This window comes from Tenrec ecaudatus, unplaced genomic scaffold (assembly GCF_050624435.1).
Source record: "Tenrec ecaudatus isolate mTenEca1 unplaced genomic scaffold, mTenEca1.hap1 Scaffold_230, whole genome shotgun sequence".
NCBI lineage: Eukaryota > Metazoa > Chordata > Mammalia > Afrosoricida > Tenrecidae > Tenrec > Tenrec ecaudatus.
In genome coordinates, this window is record NW_027458508.1 from 372318 (window position 1) to 386998 (window position 14681).

General features: G+C 43.3%; 1 non-coding gene across 1 annotated transcript; it reads right to left on the minus strand.

Moving 5' to 3' along the window:
• Positions 1–8662: 8662 nt before the first annotated feature.
• On the minus strand, positions 8663–8794 carry LOC142436355 (small nucleolar RNA SNORA84). The gene has a single exon (XR_012781900.1). It is a non-coding gene; the product is annotated as a small nucleolar RNA SNORA84 (small nucleolar RNA).
• Positions 8795–14681: the final 5887 nt, after the last annotated feature.

Genomic DNA, 14681 nt, shown 5'->3' on the forward strand with positions numbered 1-14681 from the left:
TCGACTGTTTTCCTAAAAGATTCAGGCCAGTGGTTTAATAGCTATATAACGCAAGCAATGACGCAATGGTAAGTTTCTCACCTTTCCATAAGGGAGAGGTGTTACAGGGAGGCAAGCTGCTTTTCCTTGAAAGAGTTCCTGTAGTGGTGGAGGGTGTGAGGGCAGCTGTGTTGAAGTGAAATTACTTGGAATGGCTTTTCTATTCATGTCTTTGTAACTCCCACCAAATTTTGGGGCCATATCAAGCAAATAGGGTATGTGAAATGCTAACTGAGGGAATTTGTTGGTTTTCCCATTGCACTGTGTATATAAGAGTGAATGATAACAGTTGCAGACAGAAACATTCCATGTTAATCAAGATGGAAACACCAGGAGTGAGCACATGTAAGATCCTTGCCTGAAGTAGTGGAGGCACCAGAAGTATCAGAGGCCAAGGCACTGAGAACAGAAGACAAAGCAAAGGAGCAGTGCTAAGCTCATGAGGTAGAGGGCAGAGGTGCAACACTAAGAAAGAGATGCCTACCATCGTGGGTGAGAAGAGGCAATGCAGACCAAAAAACCTGTTTCCTTAACGTTCTGTAACTGGTTAGCTTCCTTAAGCAATTCTATAACCATGAACATTGCCTGTAAGTTTTTTTGAAGACGTTGCAATACATTATTGAACCCAACAGAGAGGTAGCGTGCCAACTGAGGGATGTTGGTATCAGATAAGGGTAAAAAAAGGATAGAGGGTCAAGGCATTCTGCCTTGTGGCAATTAGCTTGGGCTGGTGTGGCATTGGAATCTCCCCCTTCGTGTAGCTAGGAGGTCAGACGTACGGCATTTCATCAGTTGGTGTCAAGAGTGGAATTAACTGCAATGGCTCCAGGCTCATGAAAGCATGGGGTTTTACAAAAGAAAGGTCAGGGTAAGGGAAGTGAAAATTTTGATTCTTAGATTATTCCTTTGGTTATTCTTACTATGGACTGCTGAAAGGACAAAATGATCTGTCTTGGAAGAAATACAGCTATAGTGCACCTTAAGAGTCTAAGATGGGCACACTTTGGACATGTCAGGAAAGACCAGCCCCTGGGGAAGACATTATGTCTGATAAAGCAAAGGGACAGTGAAAAAGAGGAAGGCTCTCGATGCGATCGATTGGTACCATGGCTGCAACAGGAGGCTCAACGGGAAAAACTGTGAGGATATTGCAGAACCTGGCATAGATGCATAAGGTCGAAACCTACATGATGGTACCTACCTAAAACAATGGCAGTGCTTGAAAGAAATGTAAGAGATGTCAAGGGCGTGAAAGTGCTCTGGAGTGGCCTGAAGGAAATACCAGGCTGGTTAAACAAAACAGTTAATAAGAAGGCCAGGGTTTCCTGGATGTACCCTAACAGAGGCCCAAGTCCGTAGACATACGAATGGGATAATCTGGGTGGAGAAAAGAACATTGAACTGAGTGTTTTTAAAAGGATGATGTATTTGGGTTTATGTGTTTAGCTGACTGTTGGATAGAGGTTTCTCCTGACTAGTGTTATAAATAGGTATCATGTGCGATAGAAACAAATACTCAGTTTTATGATTACAGAGAGCTTGTATGTTCACATTCAGCCTATTCTTATTGGATTTGTTAAAAGGGGAGTTAGGAATTTTCCCTGAAGAAATGGGTTTTTGTTTTAAGTCCAAGTAGAGTATTGGAGGCCTGTTGGTGTAGTAGTTACGCACTGGGCTTCTAACTGCAAGTTCAGCAGTTCAAACCACAAGACACTTCATGGGAGAAAGATGTGGCTTTCTATTCCTGTAAAGAGTTACAATCTTAGAAACCCACAAGGGCAGCTCTACCCCCTGCCCTATAGGCTGAATGGGAGTCAGAATTGACTTAACTGCAGTGAGTTTGGTTTGGTTTGGTTTGGAGAGAGCAGTGAAAGCTCTCACCAGTGTGGATGGAAGCCTCACCCAGAACCTTTGCTACCAGTACTTTTGCACTTATTTGCAAAGACATGCAGATCCACCCAGAACAACTGAAAGAATGAGTAGGAGAAAAATCGGTTTGGCCTTTTGAATTTTGAGCTGCCTGCCTTTAGAGTCATCTTAGCAGGGAGAAGTGTGTTCCTCTCAGAGAATGGCTCCTGACAGACTGAAGTTAAGGGAGCTGGCGGCAGCCTAGTATGCTCACTGTGCTGACACTTGGGTCCACTTGGGTGGGAGTGGTGGAACTGCCGCACTGATGACACAGCCTGCATTTTGGCATGTTCTATTGGCACCTGCTGATCTGGCCCCAGAAGCTAGAGATGAGAGAGAGGGGCTGGCTGGTCTGAAGTTTGAAAATGTGAGTGAAGAGGGGAAGACATTGGGAGATTTCATGAGTTGTGAATTATAAAGCTGATGATCAGGACCTAGGCCATGGGGAGTTAGGGTTGATGAGAATATATGAATTGGCCAGTTAATCTAAAGTACAGGGAGGTGTGTGTGAACTCCCAAGCTTGATACTGGTACCTATTTGATCTACCTTGGATTCTAGGGCTGAGTTGACCAGAACCCAAATGAATGATAAGATAAATGTTGACACTATGATCTGGCATACATTGCTCTAATTTGATGGCTTTCCCTGGATTGGATTATATTTATGGAAACAGATGCTCAAAGTTTAAATCATAAATAAAGATTCTTCTGATCAAAAATTTGCTTGTCTCCTCAGAGGACTGGTTGTTAGGGATTGACAATTTAGCAATGGGATATCTAAAATAGGGAGTGGTAATGAAGTAGCTGGTTTACCAGTTTTTGTGGGTGTATTAGTATCAATATGAAAAAGAAAAGAAAAAGAACAAGTCAAGGGAAAGTCCCCATTGAAGAGTGTCCTCTTTTCACCATGGGCTCAGGTAAAAGGAGGCGAGGAGAAGATGCTGGTTTGATGATATGACTGAAGTACGAGTGACTGTTAACAGGGTCACCACGACTGTGAAAACAAATCCTAGATGTCAGTGGGCAGGAGGCAATTCTTCATGTATTAAAGGAGCAATGTCTAGAAGAGCCAAAAGGTAGCCCGGGGTGAAGTGAAATGATCCAAAGGGCTCTTCTATCCATATCTTTGTAACACTCATCAAATAATTGGGTGGGACTAGGCAAATCGGGTATGTGAAACACTCATAGATGGGTCGGACAGTGATGCCCTTGCACGGCATCTCAGTAGCAGAGAGAGAGAATCCTGTGTCCATCAAGAAATAAGAGCCATCAGTGGGGCACATGTGAGATCCATGCCGTAAGTCGTGGAGGCAGCAGAAGCCCTGGCACTGAGCACATGAGACAGAGCAAGGAGCAACACTGAGACCACGAGGCAGAGTGGTAGGCTTCCTGGCCCATGGAACAAAGCAGAAGCCAAGGGACTATGCAACTGAGAGGCCTGGGACCAGAGAAAGAGGTGGTTATCAGCATGGTATTGTAGACAAAAGACCTGTATCATTAACATTTCCCTGATTAACTCGATAATTGTGAATATTGTCTGTGAATTGTATGTGGTCACTGAAATAAATGACCGAATCTAGCTAAGAAGAGTGTTATGGGAAGGTTAGGGATGGTTGGCGTTAGAATAGCATAAAGATGAATTGAGGTTTTTTGGTGTTTATTTTGTTTTGTAGGATTTTCTGTATATGAAATCCGGGATAGGTGATCTATAGAAACAGCAATTAGATTAATAGCTCCTTCCGGTTGTGGCAGGGGAGACTGGGGGCTATGGGGAGTTAATAATAACGGGTACCAGAATGAAGAAAATATTCTAAAACTCATTGTGGTGACGCCTACACAATTCTTTTAAAATATGTCTAAACCACTGAATTGTATGATACATGATTTATATGCCAACAAAACTGTTGGAAAAGTTATCTTTCTATAAAATACTATCAACTTTTGTCCCTGTGAATCTATTTAGCAGAACAACATGAATAACCCGTTGAGTGAAAGCAGAGCTCTGTTGTAATGGAACACGGTGCCAACTGCCACGTTGTGCTCAGTGAAAAGGTCTAAGAAGCAATTTTTTTTTGTGCGCTTTCAGTCAATTGGCTTAAGCCTGGGGGCCCCGTGGGCTGGTCTGGAGAACATTTGCACCTCCATAATAGCAAGAAAAATGTCAGTCACATAAGTTTTAAGTTGGATTCAGCTGCTTGGGATATTATTAAGGGGATTAGGTTAGGATTTTGAGATCTGGCTTTCTAAGCCTCTCACCAAGTATGCAAGACCTGTGACAAGAATAACCGTAGGCGGCCCCTTGCTCATTAGGCCCTATTAGGAAGAGGCAAAGCGTCTCTCCCTACACCAGAGACCCTTTTCCTTGTCCCATCACAAGTTGCCTATAGAGGGTGGTGGGGGCAGGCAAGGCAGCAGCCCAGACCCTTGCCAGTCCCGGACCCCTGAGAACAAACCACACCCCTAGCCTTGAAACAACCTCTCCCAGCCTCTTATTGGAGGTAGCTCAGCTCCTGGTGGTAGGAGGCCAGGGCCGCTTGCTGAATGACACCAGTGACCATCAGGAGCTTGTTGTCGATAGCCCAGGCCAGATCCAGAAGGTTCACCTTCTCATCCACACTGAATTCGAGGCTCTAGAAATAAATCCCAAGGGACATTCAAGATGAGTTTAAGTCTCTCAACAATTTGACTCCAGACTCCATTTTCCTTGGCTCTCCCATTTGCCTGAGACTTTTCCTCTTGGGGCCGCCCCCACTCCAACTCCTAGGCTGTCAATAGGAGATCCCACTGTGCCTGAGCCAGGGACACATGAGGAAGAATATGACTCCATGCATAGTACTTCATGGGGATTAATAGCAAGAGAGGGGCCCTTCCCCCCACCTAAACCCAATAATTATAAAGGCTGTATGGAGCTATAGAGAGGAGACTTTGCCCAAGGCTAAGGGCACTGGAAGGAGCTCTGGTGGTGTGGTGGGTAATGCAATAAGATGTTAACTTCAAGGTCAACAGTTTGAACCACCCCATTTCCCTGAGGAATAAAGTAGAGGCTATCTATTCCCATAAAGATTTAAATTCTTGGAAACCCAAAGGGGTAAGTCCATTCTGCCCCCTAGCATCATGATGAGTTGAAATTAACTTGATAGCAAAGGAAAATTTGGAAGCAGTTAGAGATGAAAGGGTACTGATACAGGCACTTACAGAGAGCAGTGGCTAAATTAACTCTGCCAACTGCCCACCACTGTAAGCCACTAACATTCTTTCTTAAAAAAAATCATTTTATTTGGCTCATACAACTCTTATCACAATCCATACATACATCAATTGAGTAAAGCACCCTTATACATTCGTTGCCCTCGTCATTCTCAAAATTCGCCTTCCGCTTGGGTTCCTGGAATCAGCTCATTTTCCTTTTTTCCCTCCCCTTCCCTCCCCATTGCCCCCTTCCTCATGAACCCTTAATAATTTATAAATTATTATTTTATTTTACATTCTCCTTTTTTCTTATGCCACTTGGAGTTGAGTTTTTACCATTTCAAGCTAAAAGAATTCTGGGAGAGACTCCTAACGTAATATATGTAAAGAATCCTGACACATATTTCATATCTCCATAATATCTATCTATCTATCTATTTATCTATCTACACACACACACACACTGATGATTTGTATTGGTAGAAAAATTATGTATCAGAGGACATGAGCCATGGTCAAAAGTATTACAGAAAATGAAATCTTCCTTCTCTCTCAGAATTTTGAAAAATAAACTTAAAAAGAGATGTTATGTGCATCTTACCACCCACATATACAGAATGAAACAATGAATGTTTAAAAATGAATCTTTGCTATATTTATTTTAAATTGACTACTGCACAGTGTGACACTAAGTCCAAGAGCAAGAGCTACACCAGGCTAGTCTCCTGGGCCAGTTGCAGAAGAAATGGAGGAGCATGGGCAGGAAACCCCCATGGCTTCCAGGAATGCGAGGCTGGCCTGTGGAGCCAAGTGGCACAGTTCCCACCTAGGTCTTTTTTGATCAAAGGACTTGGCAGAATGCATGCCCTTATGTAGTGGTCAGTGCTGACTATACACATGCACCTTCTCTGACTCTGATGCCACCACAAAAGTGTGCTTGTTCCAACGCCCATCGGAGTGCTGCCTTGTCCAAGCAACAAGCCTGAAAGGTTAGCATGGCAAAGGGGGAAGTATCTAATACATGAAAACCTACCTTCAGAGTGTTTTTATCACTGTTGTTTTCTCTGTATTTTATTTATGCTCTTTCAAAATTAAAATTTTTATATATTAATAGCCAAAAAGAAAAGTTTCCCGAGAATTTCCCTGTCTGGGATTCTCTGTTGCAGCAGGAGTAAGGAAGCCAGAGAGCAGAGGCCAAGCACAGTAACCCTCTCGGGCTCCCACCCCACCCTCAGCCCATTCTCAGTGGAGCAGCTGTGGCCATCCATTTCCAAACCTGCAAAATCTCCTTGCCATTTTGAATGCCCTCCTGGGCCCACAGAGCCACCACCTGCTCAGGGCATGCAAACCCAGTGCCGTCATCGATGCCGGAGAAGAGGTGCCGGTCTGAGCAGATGGACACGAGGGACGAAGTGGTCGTGTGGCAGCTGCTCTCCTCTGTGGCCTGTACACCAGGGACCAAGAAAGTGCTGTGAGCACGCACGTCTGTTCAGCCCAATCTCTTGTTTCTCGTGTCCCCCACTGCACAAACCTGCACGTTGCCTAGCAAGAACAACCTCACCAGTTATCGCTCTCTTCACTTTCTAGCAAAGGTGAGAGGGCTGGGCACAGCGACGTGATTCATCAAAGCAGCCATGACTGCTCTGGAGCCAGAAGGCAGCAGACAGGGCTTTCTACTCCCACAGAGAGCTACAGGCTTGCAAACTGCCAGGGCAGGCCTACTGTGTCCTGTATGGTCGCTATGAGTCCACACTGAGTCAATGGCAGTGAGGATGAGTGTGAGTTGGGTGTGTAAGTGCAGCCCGTGAACTATCCGCATCTCTCTGGCATGACGAACAAGGTACACAGGGCCTCACAAAGGAAGAGCCTAAAGAGGGGCTTGCCATCATGGAGAAATTCCTAAGAGGCTCCAAAAGCAGAGTGGGCTTCCCTGTGTGTGAAACTGCACATTACTGGGAATACAGAAGCAAGCAGCTTTCAGCTAAGCAAGCTAGGGGAGTCTTACGATGATGGTAAAGTCTCTCAAGCGGAATGCTGACCTGCTACGTTCAGATATTCTATGAATCCACAAGGGCAAGAAATATTTCCCTTAAATTTTTTCTACCTCAGAGCCCTTTCCAGTAAATATGTGTTGTCAGGAATCCCTGGGAGTAAGAATGAGTGTTCTCCACGCCTTCAGGTCATCACATTTCTGCTCCAGGCATCCAGCGCTCCTGCCTCCCTCAGAGTAAAAACCACCTTGCTCCAACCGGCTCATGGCTCTTCAGCTACCCTCTCCTCACTGCCTTGCTGGCTGGGATCTGGATCTGGGACCCTCAATACCTTGCTCAATCACCCTTAACTCCTCTTTTCTGACATACCGGCTCGCTGGCCTCCAGATAGAAGGATACCTAGCTATTTTTTAGCCCTTTCAAGTCCAGCCCCACAGCTTAAATCATGCTCCTCTTGCTCTTTCTGGCTCATCCTGGACTCTTTCCGGTCCCTTCTCTGATGACCACCAGGCTTGTCCTGGCTATACTCTCCACCCTTCATCCTTCATCTTCTCCCAGCAGTACACTTCCTGAGTCAGGCTCAAGGGAGCAGAAACCTCCTCTGCCTGTACTCACTGAGTCACCAATTCTCTAATGAAGGAGCTTGTTTACCGAGCTTACTAAGCTACGCTGGGTGCTCTGCGTGCCAACTGGACAACACTCTAGAGCAGGTATTTTACTCTGTTTGCAGGTGGAAGAGGGCACCATGGCTATCAATGGAGAGTCCCAGATACTCAAATGCATCTGGAACTGCTATGAACCCTCTAGCCACTTACTCTAGAAAATATGAGGCTCAGAATGGGTTTCCCCTATACCATGTCCACCTGATTCTCCTGCTGTCATATATATATATATATGACATCAGTACAGAGCTAGTATACCTGTTAGTAAGTAGGTTATCTATCTATCTATCTATCTATCTATCTATCTATCTATCTATCTATCTATCTATCTATCTATCTATCTAACAGGTATACCACATGACATGGTCAAACATCACACTCTATAGCCAAACTGTGGAGACACACACAAGATATGGCACACTCTACTTTGAAATAATGCAGAAGACTCTACCACCCTGGCCTCCTTCCAGTTTCTGCCCTAAAATGACAGTGCAAATGGGCAATTCTCAGGTGAGAGGTATCAAGAGAGGGGTAGGACTTTGTGCTCCATAAACGAAAGACTGAATCCGCCCACTCCTCAGTTTGACATTCTATGCCCCAAAGGTATTATATACTGTGTATACACTCATATCTCTGCAGTGAATTTAGTATGGGTGTGTAGAGAGTGCATGTATATGAATATACTGTGCATGAATGCATACAGAATGTATAGTGAAGGGATGTGTAGGCACTGTGTTTATGATGTTTACGTACACTAGCAGTGTGTGTGGTGGGCATGAGTTTGTGTGCCTTACAATTTGTGTGCATATAGTAGGTGGTACCCCCCCAAAAATACCCTGGAATTTTTTTCAAAGCTATGTATTTAATTTTTTTCCATGTACCAGTGACCGGGCTATGGAGGCTGCTGAAAAGGAACAGCCCCATGCATGCATCCCAGGATCGCTCTGGCCCATTGCCATCGCTGGAAAGCTGTACCTGCCCAACAGTGCCCAGCAACCATGGGGCATGCATTTAAATTCTTTTACAAAACAAACTTGTCACCTACAAAGTACTCTCAATTACACTTGATACATTTGTAAAATCTGCAATTTAATTCTTGGAAACATTTTTCAAACTCATCTGTTTGGATGGCTGACAGCACCTCCCTAGTGTTTTTCTTCACTCTTCTATGTCCTCAAATAGTTATCCTTCCATGTCCCTCTTCTTCGAGGAAACAAAAAAAAGTCACACAATGCAAGGTCAGGTGAGTAAGGTGCATGGGGAAAGAGAGACATTCTGCTTTTTGCCAGAACCTGGCACACTGAGATGGCTGTGTGAGCAGGTGCATTATCATGGTGGCAAAACCAGTCCCCTGTCTGCCATAAATCAGGCCTGTTTTTGCCGCACACTGTTATGAAATCTTTTCAGATCCTCTAATAGAAAGCTTGACTAACAGTCTAACCTGGTGGAACGAATTCCAAATGCACTACAAATCGACATTTTTATCTGTTCGATAAGATGATGGACGTCCAGAATGAGGTTTGCCATCAATCAACATTTCACCTCTTTTGAAATGAGAAAACTACTCATACACTTAGAGTTTTTCCCATAGCACTGTCTTTCTAAACTGTATTCAACATCACAACAGTTGCTTTGGCATTTTTCCTGAGGAGGAAACAAAGTTTCATAGCTGCATGCTGTTCTCTTAAATTCGCCATCATGAAAAACAAGGTTCCAGTGAAACCGCTTTTACAAAAAATTCACTGTGACCAGAGAGAACCTTCTCAGGTGGCGCTGCAACTCGGAGCTCTCAAAGAGGGAGAAAAAGTCATATTAGGAAAGGTCTACTCTGCCCAGCACAATTCCAGTTCTGGGAGGGTACCACCTTGTATCATGTGCATATATAGTGTGTGTGTATAGTTAAGTGTGTGTGTGTGTGTGTGTGTGTGTGTGTGTGTGTGTATGACAGACGCATCTATAGTTTGGGTGTATACATGTAGCATTGACTACATGTATCAGGTGTGTATATATAGTGGGTGTACATGTATACAGTGGATGGGTCCAAACTGTGTGGATATGTGTACAAGTGTGTGCTGTATGTAGAAATACACGTGACAGGAAGAGTAGATGGCTATGACAGCAGGATAATGGGTCAAGTTGCTGTGCTGAAAGACCTGTTAGTCTGGGTAGATTAGAAAAACAAATTCATAGACACTCATAGGTGTTAAGAGAAAGCTTTATACACAAGAGCAATTGAATATTGAGAAAAAATTTCACCCCAAGTCCAGATTAAGTCCATAAATCCAATATTAGCACATATGTCCAATCCCAATCTATAAAATCCTCCTCAGACTCACGAAACACATGCAATATGCCAAATGCAGGAAGATCACAGGCCAGTGGATGGAAAGTCTTGTGGATCCAGTGGCATTATAAACATCTCAGGGCTGGCATGAGTCTCCATGTGGCTCCATGGCTCTATCTGCCATCAGTCTAGCTTCATGTGGCTTGTCTGGAGGAGGATGAAGCACCTATCTGTATCTATCTGGCCTCTGTATCTATCTGGCCTCCAGTAAGCTATTTATCTCAGTGGCACGCCTAAATGAGGTTATCAAGCTGTGACCTGATTGACATGCTAGACAACACCCCTCAACAAGTTGACACCAGAATATGTAACTACCACAGACCAACCTTTGTCAAGTTGACACTTTTACACAACTTTTTACCCATACATAACTCTTAACAAAAAAATAATAAAATCATATCTGTAACTAACAAGATAAAACTAATAAGTGTACCATTCAGTATGTGCCATCCTCATTTAAACATATTATATAAGTGACAAAACAATATTCTATGCCTAAGCATCGCAGTTAAGGAACACACACTTAAACCTATAATCCTATGTACATATTCCAGCACCTATGAAAGTTTGTAGCCAACCACTTCATGCCTTTATCATCTCCATTTTAGGTATAAAATTTCTATACTGCCCACTTACATCAGCCGTGTTCTGAGGAACCTTCATCCCAGTTAGAACCTTGTGAACTCCCCATCCATAGTAAAGTCAAATCAGAACAGGCTATCCATGAAGTCTGCAGCAATATCTCTACTTCACAGGCTCAAACATCTCTTCATCTGGTCGGATTCTGGTCAACTCAATGTGGGCTGCTTCACTCAGCGTCCACATGGTGCCCATTGGTCACCTCGCTTCTAGACCATGGGCACTGTCACAAATTTTCAACAAGCCTAGCCCCCTTGCGCTAGATCATGAATTTCAGACCAGTCAACCCACCCTCGTTTTCTCTTCACGTTCCTGAAACAAGGTCCATGAGTGTCAGTGGCCAGACTCAATCTGTCTCTTTATTGCTGCATTTCGCCCACTTCCACTCAACAAGTGGATCTGGGTGGTCGCCTAGCAAGCAGTTCAGCCTGCCCACAGGCTCCCTGTAATATTCAGCCCCAGAGAGTAGTTTTCTTCATGGTTCCAGATTTTTTCCCAGCTTCTGACAAAACCACGAGTTCAAAATTTAAATATCCAAAGAGTTCCCTTTTTTCCCCCTGTCAATCTGTCAACAGCCCTTGGCAAGTCTCTTCACCCTTAAATGTCCTCAACACTGAAGACACTTTTCTTTTCAGAGCTTATTTTTTCAAAGCCTTCTTTGCGGGTGTGTCCTAAACCCATCTAACAATCCAGTTTTAATGACGAGAAACAAGTGGGCTTACAAGCTCTCTATTTTCAAATTTCCCAATAATCATTTCTATCAATCATATATCAATAATAATAAACAGAAAAAAAATCAGTATAAACAGAGTAGCATCAGATCCTAAGCTCTATTCGTAAAACAGTCAAATTCGATGCTTATTTAGTTATCTTACTCATTATCTAAACGCTTCTATTGATAGAAAATACGGCATTAGGCCTCTGACAGCATCAAGCCAGAGCCAGGGTTCATTATTTATTTTTATTTTTTAAAATAATTTCATTGGGGCTCATACAACTCTTATCACAATCCATTCATACATCCATTGTGTCGGGCACATTTGTACATTTGTTGCCATCATCATCATTCTCAAGATATTTTCTTTCTACTTGAACCCTTGGTATCAGCTAAGCATTTTCTCCCTTCCTCCCCCACACTCCTGCCTTCACGATAATTTATAAAGTATTATTTATAAATTATTATTATTTTCTCATATCTTACACTGTTCAATGTCTCCCATCCCCCACATGTCTATTGTACGTCCCCCAGGTAGGGGGTTATATGCAGATCATTGTGATCATTTCTGCCTTCCCTCTTGTCCCACTATCATGTTCAGTCTTCATTTGGGTTTCAGTAATTCCTCTTGGTTACATTGCCCTTGATCAAGCCCTACCAGGCCTCCTACATATTCGTTGCTATCATTTTTGGATCACTTGTTGTTCACTTGTCCCTGGGCTTTTAACACACATGTCCTTTCCCCCACCTGTCCCTCACCCATGTCCCTGCAATACTGTCAGTCCCGTTTTGTCTTCCAGATGGTTTATCCTGCCTATCTTATCTAGATAGACCTACAGAGATAATAATATGCACCAAAAACATGACGGACCAAAACAAAGCAACAAAAGAAAACAACAACAAAAAAACAAATGACAAATTAGAAAAGAAAAACCTGTCAATTATTTATCTGTTCAAAGAAACAACTTTTAGCAGCACTAATTTTACCATAGTTTTCTTATTTTCCCTCTTCTGAATCTCAGCCATGATTTTTATTATTTATTTTCTTAATCTATTAATAGGTTTGTCCTGTTGACTCAGCTTTAGTTGCTGTAAATTTTGTGCCAGCATATCAATCATAAGTCTCTCTTCCTCTTTCATGTGTTCATGTATTGCTATGAGACTTCCTCTGATAACTGCCTTTGCTGTGTCCCATAAGTTTTGGTACATCATGTGCTCATTCTTGTTGATTTCCAGAAATTCCCTAATTTCATCTCTGATCTGGGCCAGCACACACTCCTTTTGCAAGAGAGTTATCATCTTCCAATTGTTTGTCCTTGTTTTCTTCATCTTCCTTTTGTTGGTTTTCCAGTCTTATGGCACAGTGGTCAGAGAGAGAGGTACATATATCAATGTGCTTAAACTTATGCAGATTCATCTAATGCCTCAGCACCTCTATCTTTGAATATGTGTCATGTGGGCTTGAAAAGAATGTAAATTCTTTTGTATTTGGGTGAATAGCTTTGTGCACATCTATCAGGTCAAATTGTCTAATTGTAATATTAAGATCTCTAGCCTCTTTGTTGAGTGAAAGCCCTAGGATAAGAGGAGATGCCTGGAGGTTGGCAGTGGTGTGTGAGATTAAAAGGAAGAGAAAGAGAGAGGGAAAAAAAGAAGAGCCTGTTGAAACTGTAGTGGGAAAGAAGGAAGAGTGAGAAACAAAAGTAACAATATAGCTTAACCCCATCCCTGACCCTGGGGCTGGAGGGGTTTAAACCCTTCCACAATTCGGAGTTGAAGTGTGGCTGTGTTAAGATAAAGCCTTTGTGCCAGCTCCAGATGATCCCGTCTCTGGCTGAGACAGTGGTGGGGCTAAGGTTAGACCTTAGCCAGCCTTCACTGTGGTAAGACAAAGCCCCCAGCTCCTCAAAACCGAGTGGATATTTGCCTGTTTATCTTTATGACGCTCCTCCTGCAACCAGGCAGTGCACAACATCCCCCTTAGTGACTCTCCTGCGCTAATTTCTGCAGAGTCCCTCTGCTATGTGTTACTCAGTTGCCGTCTTGCCTGAAGTGCTCCCTGCCCCTCCAGCCAGCTTTCTCTCAGCCATTTTGACCTTCTGTCAGCCATTTTCACTAAGCAACTCTGAGAAATTCAAGGGGTGATTTTGTCCCCTGAGCTCAAAATATACATTAATCACATTTTCACCATTTCACACAAGAATAACCAAAGACTACAACCAATGAAAAGAATCCAAACTTTAACTTCCCATGTTCTTTCCAGAAAACTATCCAGTAAACTGCATGGCCATATCTGACTTCTGGCTAGCCAAAGAAGCACTATCATGAAGCAGAGATCAAACAAACATCCACTCTCCATCTTTATGATTCTTTTATCTAGTACTCCACTCCCAAGGGACCATAATGTGTTAGTCTGAGTAGACTAGAGAAACAAATTCATAGACACCCATCTGTGTGTAGAAAGAGCTCTATATACAAGAGCAGTTGAATATCACAAAAACATCCCACCCTAGTTCAAATCAAGTCCGTAAGTCTGATATTAGCACATATGTCTGACATCAATCTATAAAGTCCTCTTCAAACTCACAAAACATATGCAATGATACTGAATGCAGGAAGATCAGAGAGTAAAATATCTTGTGGATCCAGTGGCAGTCTAAGCATCTCAGTGCTGGTGTGGGTCTCCACGTGGCTCCTCCAGCTCTAAGGCTCTGGCTTTCATCAGCCTAGCTCCATGTGACTTGTCCGAAGGAAGACGATGCAGAGACTGTGTCTATCTGGCCTCCAGTGAGCTATTTATCTTCGTGGTGGGTCCAAATGAGGTCATCAAGCTATGACCTGATTGATAGGCTAGACTCTACCCCTCCACAAGTTGACACCAGATTGTGTAACTACCATAGGACCCATACTTCAGTGGTATTCGAGGTTACAGAACTCTTAGGGATCCTGCCCTTGCAGGCTCAGGGGTGCCACTTTGAGATCCTTATCCTACACTAGCTTCCAGCAACACCTAGGTCTCCACATTTGGACATGAGTTACCCTTGTTTCTGTATCTTCCCTAGTTCTTAGCCTCAGTGCAACTTACCCTGGAGAAAATCCTTGACAAAGAAGAGAAACCCATTTCCATGTTCAAATCTTAATCCACAAACAGGGATCACACTTCACTTGATGTGGGTGTCTCCTGGAAGACATAC